Source organism: Haematobia irritans, chromosome 4, assembly GCF_050003625.1.
Source record: "Haematobia irritans isolate KBUSLIRL chromosome 4, ASM5000362v1, whole genome shotgun sequence".
Taxonomy (NCBI): domain Eukaryota; kingdom Metazoa; phylum Arthropoda; class Insecta; order Diptera; family Muscidae; genus Haematobia; species Haematobia irritans.
The window spans coordinates 204,666,342-204,679,475 of NC_134400.1; positions in this window are offsets into that span (position 1 = coordinate 204,666,342).

The window sequence follows — 13,134 nt, forward strand, 5'->3', positions numbered from 1 at the left end:
ATATGTTATTTCTGAGATATATATATATATATATATATATATATATATATATATATATATATATATATATATATATATATATATATATATATATATATATATATATATATATATATATATATATATAAAGGGTGATTCTTTTGAGGTTAGGATTTTCATGCATTAGTATTTGACAGATCACGTGGGATTTCAGACATGGTGTCAAAGAGAAAGATGCTCAGTATGCTTTGACATTTCATCATGAATAGACTTACGATCTGCCACAACGTCGAATTTTCAGTGAATGGGCCCTAGAAAAGTTGGCAGAAAATCCGCTTTTTTATCGACAAATTTTGTTCAGCGATGAGGCTCATTTCTGGTTGAATGGCTACGTAAATAAGCAAAATTGCCGCATTTGGAGTGAAGAGCAACCAGAAGCCGTTCAAGAACTGCCCATGCATCCCGAAAAATGCACTGTTTGGTGTGGTTTGTACGCTGGTGGAATCATTGGACCGTATTTTTTCAAAGATGCTGTTGGACGCAACGTTACGGTGAATGGCGATCGCTATCGTTCGATGCTAACAAACTTTTTGTTGCCAAAAATGGAAGAACTGAACTTGGTTGACATGTGGTTTCAACAAGATGGCGCTACATGCCACACAGCTCGCGATTCTATGGCCATTTTGAGGGAAAACTTCGGAGAACAATTCATCTCAAGAAATGGACCGGTAAGTTGGCCACCAAGATCATGCGATTTGACGCCTTTAGACTATTTTTTGTGGGGCTACGTCAAGTCTAAAGTCTACAGAAATAAGCCAGCAACTATTCCAGCTTTGGAAGACAACATTTCCGAAGAAATTCGGGCTATTCCGGCCGAAATGCTCGAAAAAGTTGCCCAAAATTGGACTTTCCGAATGGACCACCTAAGACGCAGCCGCGGTCAACATTTAAATGAAATTATCTTCAAAAAGTAAATGTCATGGACCAATCTAACGTTTCAAATAAAGAACCGATGAGATTTTGCAAATTTTATGCGTTTTTTTTAAAAAAAAAAGTTATCAAGCTCTTAACAAATCACCCTTTATATATATATATATATATATATATATATATATATATATATATATATATATATATATATATATATATATATATATATATATATATATATATATATATATATATATATATATATATATATATATATATATATATATATATATATATATATATATATATATATATATATATATATATATATATATATATATATATATATATATTGTTTTTGTGTGTTAAAATATATGTGTAAAAATATATTATGTATCCAAGTGTTTTTTTTTTGTTTTCCCCGTCTTCGGATTCAGAGGATGAGTACAAAGTGGCATTAATAAGGAAAAATATTCGTGACAAAAGCAGTCCTTTAGCATTGCCTGAAGTAGAGTAAGTGATTCTATTTGAAGTGAGTGCTTTTAACTAATTGTGTTTTTAACATCCATAGATTTAAAAGACTTTTTCGTCTGTCAAAAGAAGCTTTTAAATATGTTCTTGAAAAAAAAAAAGTTTTTTTGTGATGCGGCTACTGAGACATTCCTTTCTTTGATCCGTTTCCCTAAATGCAAGTAATATTATATTTTCTTAAATGTATTTTGCCAAAATAGAATAATACTTACATTTTCACCAACTTGCTTCTTTTTGTTTACCTTTTTTCTGCTCAAAAATCACTACATACTTCGTTTTCGTGGTCAACTTCGAGTAGAAACAGTTCGATAACGACTGCGGTGATTCGCGTAAGCCACATTACGATGACGAAGAACTCGATTTCGACTGCGGTGATTTGACCCCTGATATGGACCAATTTTTCCATGGTTGTTAAGGGCCATATATAAACACCACGTACTAAATTTCAACCGGATCGGATGAAATTTGCTTCTCTAAGAGACTCCGCAAACCAAATCTGGGGGTCGGTTTATATGGGGGCTATACGTAAAAGTGGTCCGATTTGGCCCATTTGCAATACCATCCGACCTACATCAATAACAACTACTTGTGCCAAGTTTCAACTCGATAGCTTATTTCGTTCGGAAGTTAGCGTGATTTCAGCAGACGGACGGACAGACTTGGCTAGATCGACTCAGAATTTCACCACGACCCAGAATGTATATTTTATGGGGTCTTGAGCAATATTTCGACGTGTCACGTGTAACTTTTTATACCCTCCTATGGTGGGGGTATCCACTTTGAGGAGATACCGATAAAATTCCACCCATCTAAAGGTAATAAAACTATATATTTTTTTATATTTTTCTTTAATATTTTTATTGCTGGTAAGCTTCTTTGACTGATTATTCTTTCAAAGTACAAAAGAGCTGTTATCATTTAAATTATATTATTGTATTATTTTATGGTAAAAATAAAAATAAAAATCGCTTTTATTAATTTGTTCACATAAATTTTATTATTATTAATTGGTGATATGGTATACATTAACATAAATTGCAAATATGAGGAGGGGTACGAACAAAAAAAAATCCGAATCTCTATTGTATTTTGTTATTAAAATAATATTTTAAAAAATTAGTTGAAAATTTCTAATTTGAAATATCCCAAATATAAATTGTGGATTAATATGAATACCAATATTTCCCATTATTTGAATATACAATTTTGTTAAGCAAATAATAAAATGTTTATAAATTATTTGAAATTGGTATATGTAAGTGTATGATTGCATTTATCTGTATTGTATTTTAATGAATTATATATAAGGATTAAAGTGATAGTTTTTTTTATTAAATTATTGCAATAATTATTATTTATTATGTTCATATGTATGGATGTCGATGTACAGATTATTTTCATGATTTTTTTTTTTATAAATACCCAGAAGTATTAAAAACAATAGAGTATAAGAAAATTGCTAAAAAAAATTGAATATTTTTTTTAAATATAATTATGATCACTAATTTTTATAAATGAGAAAAATTATGTGAAATAAATTATTCTATAAATTCGAATTCTTATGGTTTAATCGACTATATGCGGAAAATAGGAAACGATTTATTAGATCATATGAAGTCATACAAAAATTCCATTTTTATGATTAAGAACTTTGAAGGAAGAGTTGTATTTTCGGAGGAATAAAATTTTAGACAAACAATGTTGTTTTTTAAAAGGAAATTAATGTGCGTTAATTTGCCCTTTTGTAAGGAAACATTTTCCATAGAACTAAAATTTTGTCAAAATTTTCTATAGAAATAAAATTTCAACAAAATTTTCTATAGAAATAAAATTTTGACAAAATTTTCTATAGAAATAAAATTTTGACAAAATTTTCTATAGAAATAAAATTTTGACAAAATTTTCTATAGAAATAAAATTTCAAAAAATTTTCTATAGAAATAAAATTCTGACAAAATTTTGTATAGAAATTAAATTTCAACAAAATTTTCTATAGAAATAACATTTTCGTCTTGTTTGTTATTGTTGGTTTCTCTTCAATAATTTTTGTTTTTTTTGATCTCAGCTGAAAACCATGCATTGTCTAAACTACAAGTGTAGCTTAACCAACAGAGGAAAAGTATGCTTGTCAAATTTATTTGGACAAAGCCCTATAGATTGCAAGATGGTTGGATGTACAACTGTTTCGGAATTACCACATTTCTCATCAGCATCCTCTACTTGCAGCAAAACTATCAACCAATTATCAGAATAAATTCGGGTAATTCACTCAACCCAAAGTGAACTACACTTGAACCTTCCGAAAAAAGGTTTGATAGTCGGCTACTGCCTAAACAAATTTGCAAGCATATCTCTTTTCCTTTGCCAAACTCAAATCATCGATTTGAAATTTTGTCAAAATTTTCCGTAGAAATAAAATTTTGTCAAAATTTTCTATAGAAATAAAATTTCGACAACATTTTCTATAGAAATAAAATTTCGACAAAATTTTCTATAAAAATAAAATTGTGTCAAAATTTTCTATAGAAATAAAGTTTTGACAACATTTTCTATAGAAATAAAATTTGGACAAAATTTTCTATAGAAATAAAATTTGGACACAATTTTCTATAAAAATAAAATTGTGTCAAAATTTTCTATAGAAATAAAATTTCAACAAAATTTTCTATAGAAATACAATTTTTAAAAAATTTCCTATAGAAATAACATTTCGACAAAATTTTCTATGGAAATAAAATTTTGTCAAAATTTTCAGAGAAATAAAATTGTGTCAAAATTTTCTATAGAAATTAAATTTTAATAAAATTAAATTTCAACAAAATTGTCTATAGAAATAAAATTTTGTCAAAATTTTCTATAGAAATAAAATTTTGTGAACACTTTCTATAGAAATAAAATTTTTACAAAATTTCCTATAGAAATAAAATTTTTACAAAATTTTCTATAGAAATAAAATTTCGACAAAATTTTCTATGGAAATAGAATTTTGTCAAAATTTTGTATAGAAATAAAATTTTGTCAGAATTTCCTATAGAAATAAAATTTGGACAAAATTTTCTATAGAAATAAAATTTTGTCAAAATTTTCTATAGAAATAAAATTTTGTCCAAATTTTCTGTAGAAATAAAATTTTGTCAGAATTTTCTATAGAAATAAAATTTCGTCAAAATTTTCTATAGAAATAAAATTTCGTCAAAATTTTCAGAGAAATAAAATTTTGTCAAAATTTTCTATAGAAATTAAATTTCAACAAAATTGTCTATAGAAATAAAATGTTGTTACAATTTTCTATAGAAATAAAATTTTGTCGAAATTTTCTATAGAAATAAAATTTTGTCAAAATTTTCTATAGAATTAAAATTTTGTCAAAATGTTCTATAGAAATAAAATTTCGACAAAATTTTCTATGGAAATAGAATTTTGTCAAAATTTTGTATAGAAATAAAATTTTGTCAAAATGTTCTATGGAAATAAAATTTTGTCAAAATTTTCTATAGAAATAAAATTTTGTCAAAATTTTCTGTAGAAATAAATTTTTGTCAAAAATTTGTATAGAAATAACATTTTGTCAAAATTTTCTATAGAAATTAAATTTCAACAAAATTGTCTATAGAAATAAAATTTTGTCAAAATTTTCAGTCAAATAAACTTTTGACAAAATTTTCTATAGAAATAAAATTTTGTCAAAATGTTCAGGGAAAAATTTTGTCAACATTTTCTATAGAAATAAAATTTTGTCAAAATTTTCTATAGAAATAAAATTTCGACAAAATTTTCTTTGGAAATAGAATTTTGTCAAAATTTTCTGTAGAAATAAAATTTTGTCCAAATTTTCTGTAGAAATAAAATTTTGTCAGAATTTTCTATAGAAATAAAATTTCGTCAAAATTTTCTATAGAAATAAAATTTCGTCAAAATTTTCTATAGAAATAAAATTTTGTCAAAATTTCCTATAGAAATAAAATTTCGACAAAATTTTCTATGGAAATAGAATTTTGTCAAAATTTTCAGAGAAATAAAATTTTGTAAACATTTTCTATAGAAATAAAATTTCGACAAAATTTTCTATAGAAATAAAATTTTGTCAAAATTTTCAGAGAAATAAAATTTTGTCAGAATTTTCTATAGAAATAAAATTTGGACAAAATTTTCTATAGAAATAAAATTTTGTGAAAATTTTCTATAGAAATAAAATTTTGTCAAATTTTTCTAATGAAATAAAATTTTGTCAAAATTTTTTGTAGAAATAAAATTTTGTCAAAATTTTCAGAGAAATAAAATTTTGTCAAAATTTTCTATAGAAATTAAATTTCAACAAAATTGTCTATAGAAATAAAATGTTGTCAAAATTTTCTATAGAAATAAAATTTTATCGAAAGTTTCTATAGAAATAAAATTTTGTCAAAATTTTCTATAGAATTAAAATTTTGTCAAAATGTTCTATAGAAATAAAATTTCGACAAAATTTTCTATGGAAATAGAATTTTGTCAAAATTTTGTATAGAAATAAAATTTTGTCAAAATTTTCTGTAGAAATAAAATTTTGTCAAAAATTTGTATAGAAATAACATTTTGTCAAATTTTTTTATAGAAATTAAATTTCAACAAAATTGTCGATAGAAATAAAATTTTGTCAAAATTTTCAGAGAAATAAACTTTTGACAAAATTTTCTACAGAAATAAAATTTTGTCAAAATTTTCAGGGAAATAAAATTTTGTCAACATTTTCTATCGAAATAAAATTTTTACAAAATTTCCGATAGAAATAAAATTTCTGCAAAATTTTCTATGGAAATAGAATTTTGTCAAAATTTTCTACAGAAATAAAATTTTGTCAAAATTTTCTATAGAAATAAAATTTTGTCAAAATTTTCTATAGATATAAAATTTTGTCAAAATTTACCGCAGAGTCACTTTCATGCATCGTGTAATGGAGAAGTTCACCACTTTGGTATCACAATGGACTGAATACTCTAAGTGAGCCTGATACATCGGGCTGCCACCTAACCTAACCTAACCTATCGTGTGATGGCGTTATCGGCCGTTTGAAAGCCTTAAGGATCTAAAAGAAAATGCAATAAGCGTTAATCGAAAACCTAACCTAACACTTTTATTGCATAAAGTGTTAGGTTAGGTTAGGTGGCAGTCTGATGTATCAGACTCACTTTGACTATTCAGTCCATTGTGATACCACATTGGTGAACTTCTCTCTTATCACTGAGTGCTGCCCGATTCCATGTTAATCTGAAAGACAAGGGACCTCCTTTTTATAGCCGAGTCCGAACGACGTTCCACATTGCAGTGAAACCACTTAGAGAAGCTTTGAAATCCTCATAAATGTCACTAGCATTACTGAGGTGGGATAATCCACCGCTGAAAAACTTTTTGGTGTTCGGTCGAACAGGAATCGAACCCACGACCTTGTGTATGCAAGGCGGGCATGCTAACCATTGTACCACGGTGGCTGCATAAAGTGTTCAAATAGGAACAAATATTAGCTAGTGCGATTATTTTCCATACTTTTTTTGGCTCTAAATTAATCACAATTTTAGGCTATTGTGAATGGAAAAAACTTCACTTTCGCAAATGCAATCTGGAAATAATGGCAAGATTTGCATTGATGAGTAGTTAGGGATAGAAGTTTACCACCAGTGCAACGAACGGTTTAGCTCAGACGAAATTTTACATTCCGTAAATTTTGCTTCTTATCTAATCACAATAAGAAGCTATTTGGAATGGTAAAATCAACACTTTACAAAAATTCATCCTGAATGGTAAAATCAACACTTAACAAAAATTCATGCTGACAATACTGGCGAGATTTTCGGAATAGCACAACAGTCCAATATTACAAATATTTTGCTTCTGATGTAATTGCAATAGAAAGCTATTGTGAATGAAGAAAATTACACTTAACGAATATTAAACCGTGTAAAACAGACGAGATTTTCACTGATGATTAGTGATAGAAGATTACCAGTGCAACGATTTTCTGTTTAGCTTAGACGAAATTTCACATTCGTATATTGTGCTTCTAATTTAATCACAATAAGAAGCTATTTGGAGTGGTAAAATCAACACTTTACAAAAATCCATTCGGACAATATTGGCGAGATTTTCTGAATAGCACAACAGACCAATATTAAAAATATTTTGCTTCTAATTTAATTACACTATAAAGCTATTGTGAATGAATAAAACTTCACTTAACGAATATTAAACCTTGTAATACAGGCTCGATTTGCACTGATGAGATTACCACCAGTGCAACGATTTTCTCAATAACTCAGACCAATTTTACATCCATTAAAATTTGTTTACAGTTTAATCACAATAAAAAGCTATTGTGAATGAGAAAAACTTAACGAAAACAAAACCTTATGCACTGACAAGAAGTTAGGGATAGAAGATTACCACCAGTGCAACGATTTTCTGGATAGCACAGACCAATTTCACATCCAGTAAAATTTCTTTATAGTTCACAATCACATCACAATAAAAAGCTATTGTGAATGGGGGAAAAAACTTAACAAACGTTAAACCAACGATGTTCTGGATATCTTAGACAGAATTTACATTCAGTACTGAACGCAAATAGGCCTATAGTTAAATTCATGTGTTTTAGAGTGAAGTAAGTATCGCCAAAAACATCGGGTAAATGCATTATCGGATCATGGGGAGACCTCTATGGCCTTAGTTTTGCAATGACTAAGCTGCCTCTTAATACTCTTTGGCCAATTAGGAGAACAAAATAAAGACCTCTGGGTTAACCAATGGGATTTAAATTTCTTTTCAAATATTTTGTTTTTTATTTATATAAATTTATCATTATTATTATTACGGATTTATTTGTTTGTATGTGTGGGTTGTATAAATGTTTTCATTGGATTTATGTTGATTTTGTTTGCTGTTATTTATTCGGTTTAGCTTTAAATCTTACAAAAGGGTAACGTACAAATATTGTTTTATTGGTTTCATATGATGTATTTATTTATTGATTTATTTGTTGTTGTTGTTGTTTTTTGTTTGTATATAATATTGTATATAATATAAATATGTATATAAAGTATATGCATGTTTTGCGTTTTGTTTTTTTCACTTAAATTTATTTTTGTAATTATATGTATGCTTATCGATTAATTTTATGTATTTTATGGTTTTAAGGAAAACTATGATTACAAAGTATTTAGTTAGGGTTTGTTGTAGAAGTTGACCTATTCTTCTATGTTTTTTGTTTTTATTTTCAAATGGGCCAACTTCAATTGATGTTATTTTCTTCTCATTGTGTCTATTTATTTATTTATACAAATTTTAAGATGTATGTTTTTGTTATTTGAGTCTTATAAAACTAATCAGCCTCATGTTATAAATTTTCAAAAATTTCATTTTTTTCTTCTTGGTTGTTGTTTTTTTATATAGAATATATATGTATTACAGATATAACAAAATTTTTATAAAAACTAAGAAAAGGGAATTACTAGAGCTATAAAAAAAGGGTTTAGAAATTTAGATAAATTTTATGATTTCTCTGTTAAAGAAAATTCCCCAAAAATCTTTATAAGATCAACAAAATACGGTGGGCATATTAAAATGAAGGAAATTAGTTTTTCGTCTTACTAAATAAAAACCCTGTTTATATAGATATTACAAATAAGGGATCTAGGTTTTGGATTTGAATAATTGGTACATTTTCTAGAAATACTGCTTAAAAAAATGTTTATATCATTTTTATTTATTTTACAAAGTAAGTTTTGTTTGTTTTTATTTTCTATATATTTTACTCCATATTAATAATAATACATTATTATAAATTTATTTCTATAGTTTCTAGTTTTGAAAAAACATAACATTTTCCCAAAAATATTAGCCTTCTTCATTTGGTGGTCCATTTGTTTGTTTTTGCTATGTTGTATTAAAGATTACAAGATCTTCTTCGTTTTATTTTAATGATTTTGCTTTGCTTTAATTTATAAAAAAAAATTAGGAACACTTCCAATGTTTTACATTTTCAGCCTTATTTTTGGTTTTTATAGCAAAGCCACAATTAAAAAAAAATAAAAATTTTGGACACCAAATGAATGAAGACTTTTAAAAGCACCGATTTTTCAGCTACGATTTTGTGTTTTTTATTTTTTCTTTTTTTCCTTCATCGTTTCATTAAACTACACTACAAATATAAAAGTGGCTACTATTACAAGTCTATATTAATTTTTTATTTGGACTAATTACAAGAGGGTTTTATATATACAGAAACAAAAATGTCTTGAGAATCAGGCAAAATGCCCGTGAATGTTTGGGGTAGGGAAAAATAAATATCAACAATTTGGTGAATATTTAATTTAAATTATTTTACTTGAAATTTAATTTAATTTATTGTAATTTAATTTAATTTAATTTAATTTAATTTAATTTAATTTAATTTAATTTAATTTAATTTAATTTAATTTAATTTAATTTAATTTAATTTAATTTAATTTAATTTAATTTAATTTAATTTAATTTAATTTAATTTAATTTAATTTAATTTAATTTAATTTAATTTAATTTAATTTAATTTAATTTAATTTAATTTAATTTAATTTAATTTAATTTAATTTAATTTAATTTAATTTAATTTAATTTAATTTAATTTAATTTAATTTAATTTAATTTAATTTAATTTAATTTAATTTAATTTAATTTAATTTAATTTAATTTAATTTAATTTAATTTAATTTAATTTAATTTAATTTAATTTAATTTAATTTAATTTAATTTAATTTAATTTAATTTAATTTAATTTAATTTAATTTAATTTAATTTAATTTAATTTAATTTAATTTAATTTAATTTAATTTAATTTAATTTAATTTAATTTAATTTAATTTAATTTAATTTAATTTAATTTAATTTAATTTAATTTAATTTAATTTAATTTAATTTAATTTAATTTAATTTAATTTAATTTAATTTAATTTAATTTAATTTAATTTAATTTAATTTAATTTAATTTAATTTAATTTAATTTAATTTAATTTAATTTAATTTAATTTAATTTAATTTAATTTAATTTAATTTAATTTAATTTAATTTAATTTAATTTAATTTAATTTAATTTAATTTAATTTAATTTAATTTAATTTAATTTAATTTAATTTAATTTAATTTAATTTAATTTAATTTAATTTAATTTAATTTAATTTAATTTAATTTAATTTAATTTAATTTAATTTAATTTAATTTAATTTAATTTAATTTAATTTAATTTAATTTAATTTAATTTAATTTAATTTAATTTAATTTAATTTAATTTAATTTAATTTAATTTAATTTAATTTAATTTAATTTAATTTAATTTAATTTAATTTAATTTAATTTAATTTAATTTAATTTAATTTAATTTAATTTAATTTAATTTAATTTAATTTAATTTAATTTAATTTAATTTAATTTAATTTAATTTAATTTAATTTAATTTAATTTAATTTAATTTAATTTAATTTAATTTAATTTAATTTAATTTAATTTAATTTAATTTAATTTAATTTAATTTAATTTAATTTAATTTAATTTAATTTAATTTAATTTAATTTAATTTAATTTAATTTAATTTAATTTAATTTAATTTAATTTAATTTAATTTAATTTAATTTAATTTAATTTAATTTAATTTAATTTAATTTAATTTAATTTAATTTAATTTAATTTAATTTAATTTAATTTAATTTAATTTAATTTAATTTAATTTAATTTAATTTAATTTAATTTAATTTAATTTAATTTAATTTAATTTAATTTAATTTAATTTAATTTAATTTAATTTAATTTAATTTAATTTAATTTAATTTAATTTAATTTAATTTAATTTAATTTAATTTAATTTAATTTAATTTAATTTAATTTAATTTAATTTAATTTAATTTAATTTAATTTAATTTAATTTAATTTAATTTAATTTAATTTAATTTAATTTAATTTAATTTAATTTAATTTAATTTAATTTAATTTAATTTAATTTAATTTAATTTAATTTAATTTAATTTAATTTAATTTAATTTAATTTAATTTAATTTAATTTAATTTAATTTAATTTAATTTAATTTAATTTAATTTAATTTAATTTAATTTAATTTAATTTAATTTAATTTAATTTAATTTAATTTAATTTAATTTAATTTAATTTAATTTAATTTAATTTAATTTAATTTAATTTAATTTAATTTAATTTAATTTAATTTAATTTAATTTAATTTAATTTAATTTAATTTAATTTAATTTAATTTAATTTAATTTAATTTAATTTAATTTAATTTAATTTAATTTAATTTAATTTAATTTAATTTAATTTAATTTAATTTAATTTAATTTAATTTAATTTAATTTAATTTAATTTAATTTAATTTAATTTAATTTAATTTAATTTAATTTAATTTAATTTAATTTAATTTAATTTAATTTAATTTAATTTAATTTAATTTAATTTAATTTAATTTAATTTAATTTAATTTAATTTAATTTAATTTAATTTAATTTAATTTAATTTAATTTAATTTAATTTAATTTAATTTAATTTAATTTAATTTAATTTAATTTAATTTAATTTAATTTAATTTAATTTAATTTAATTTAATTTAATTTAATTTAATTTAATTTAATTTAATTTAATTTAATTTAATTTAATTTAATTTAATTTAATTTAATTTAATTTAATTTAATTTAATTTAATTTAATTTAATTTAATTTAATTTAATTTAATTTAATTTAATTTAATTTAATTTAATTTAATTTAATTTAATTTAATTTAATTTAATTTAATTTAATTTAATTTAATTTAATTTAATTTAATTTAATTTAATTTAATTTAATTTAATTTAATTTAATTTAATTTAATTTAATTTAATTTAATTTAATTTAATTTAATTTAATTTAATTTAATTTAATTTAATTTAATTTAATTTAATTTAATTTAATTTAATTTAATTTAATTTAATTTAATTTAATTTAATTTAATTTAATTTAATTTAATTTAATTTAATTTAATTTAATTTAATTTAATTTAATTTAATTTAATTTAATTTAATTTAATTTAATTTAATTTAATTTAATTTAATTTAATTTAATTTAATTTAATTTAATTTAATTTAATTTAATTTAATTTAATTTAATTTAATTTAATTTAATTTAATTTAATTTAATTTAATTTAATTTAATTTAATTTAATTTAATTTAATTTAATTTAATTTAATTTAATTTAATTTAATTTAATTTAATTTAATTTAATTTAATTTAATTTAATTTAATTTAATTTAATTTAATTTAATTTAATTTAATTTAATTTAATTTAATTTAATTTAATTTAATTTAATTTAATTTAATTTAATTTAATTTAATTTAATTTAATTTAATTTAATGTAATGTAATGTAATGTAATGTAATGTAATGTAATGTAATTTAATTTAATTTAATTTAATTTAATTTAATGTAATTTAATTTAATTTAATTTAATTTAATTTAATTTTCCTTTCAAGTCAGATTGATTTTTTATCTATTAAGAAATCCAAAGACCGTAAAAAGGACACCAATTATTCTCTACTCTTCAATCGTTAATATCTAAAGCCAAAGCTTTTTTTCACATGAAATCGCTAAATGGTTTTCAAATAATGCTTTCTTCAAAGTCTCAAATTTATCTCACGGAAATATAATTTTGGATTATTT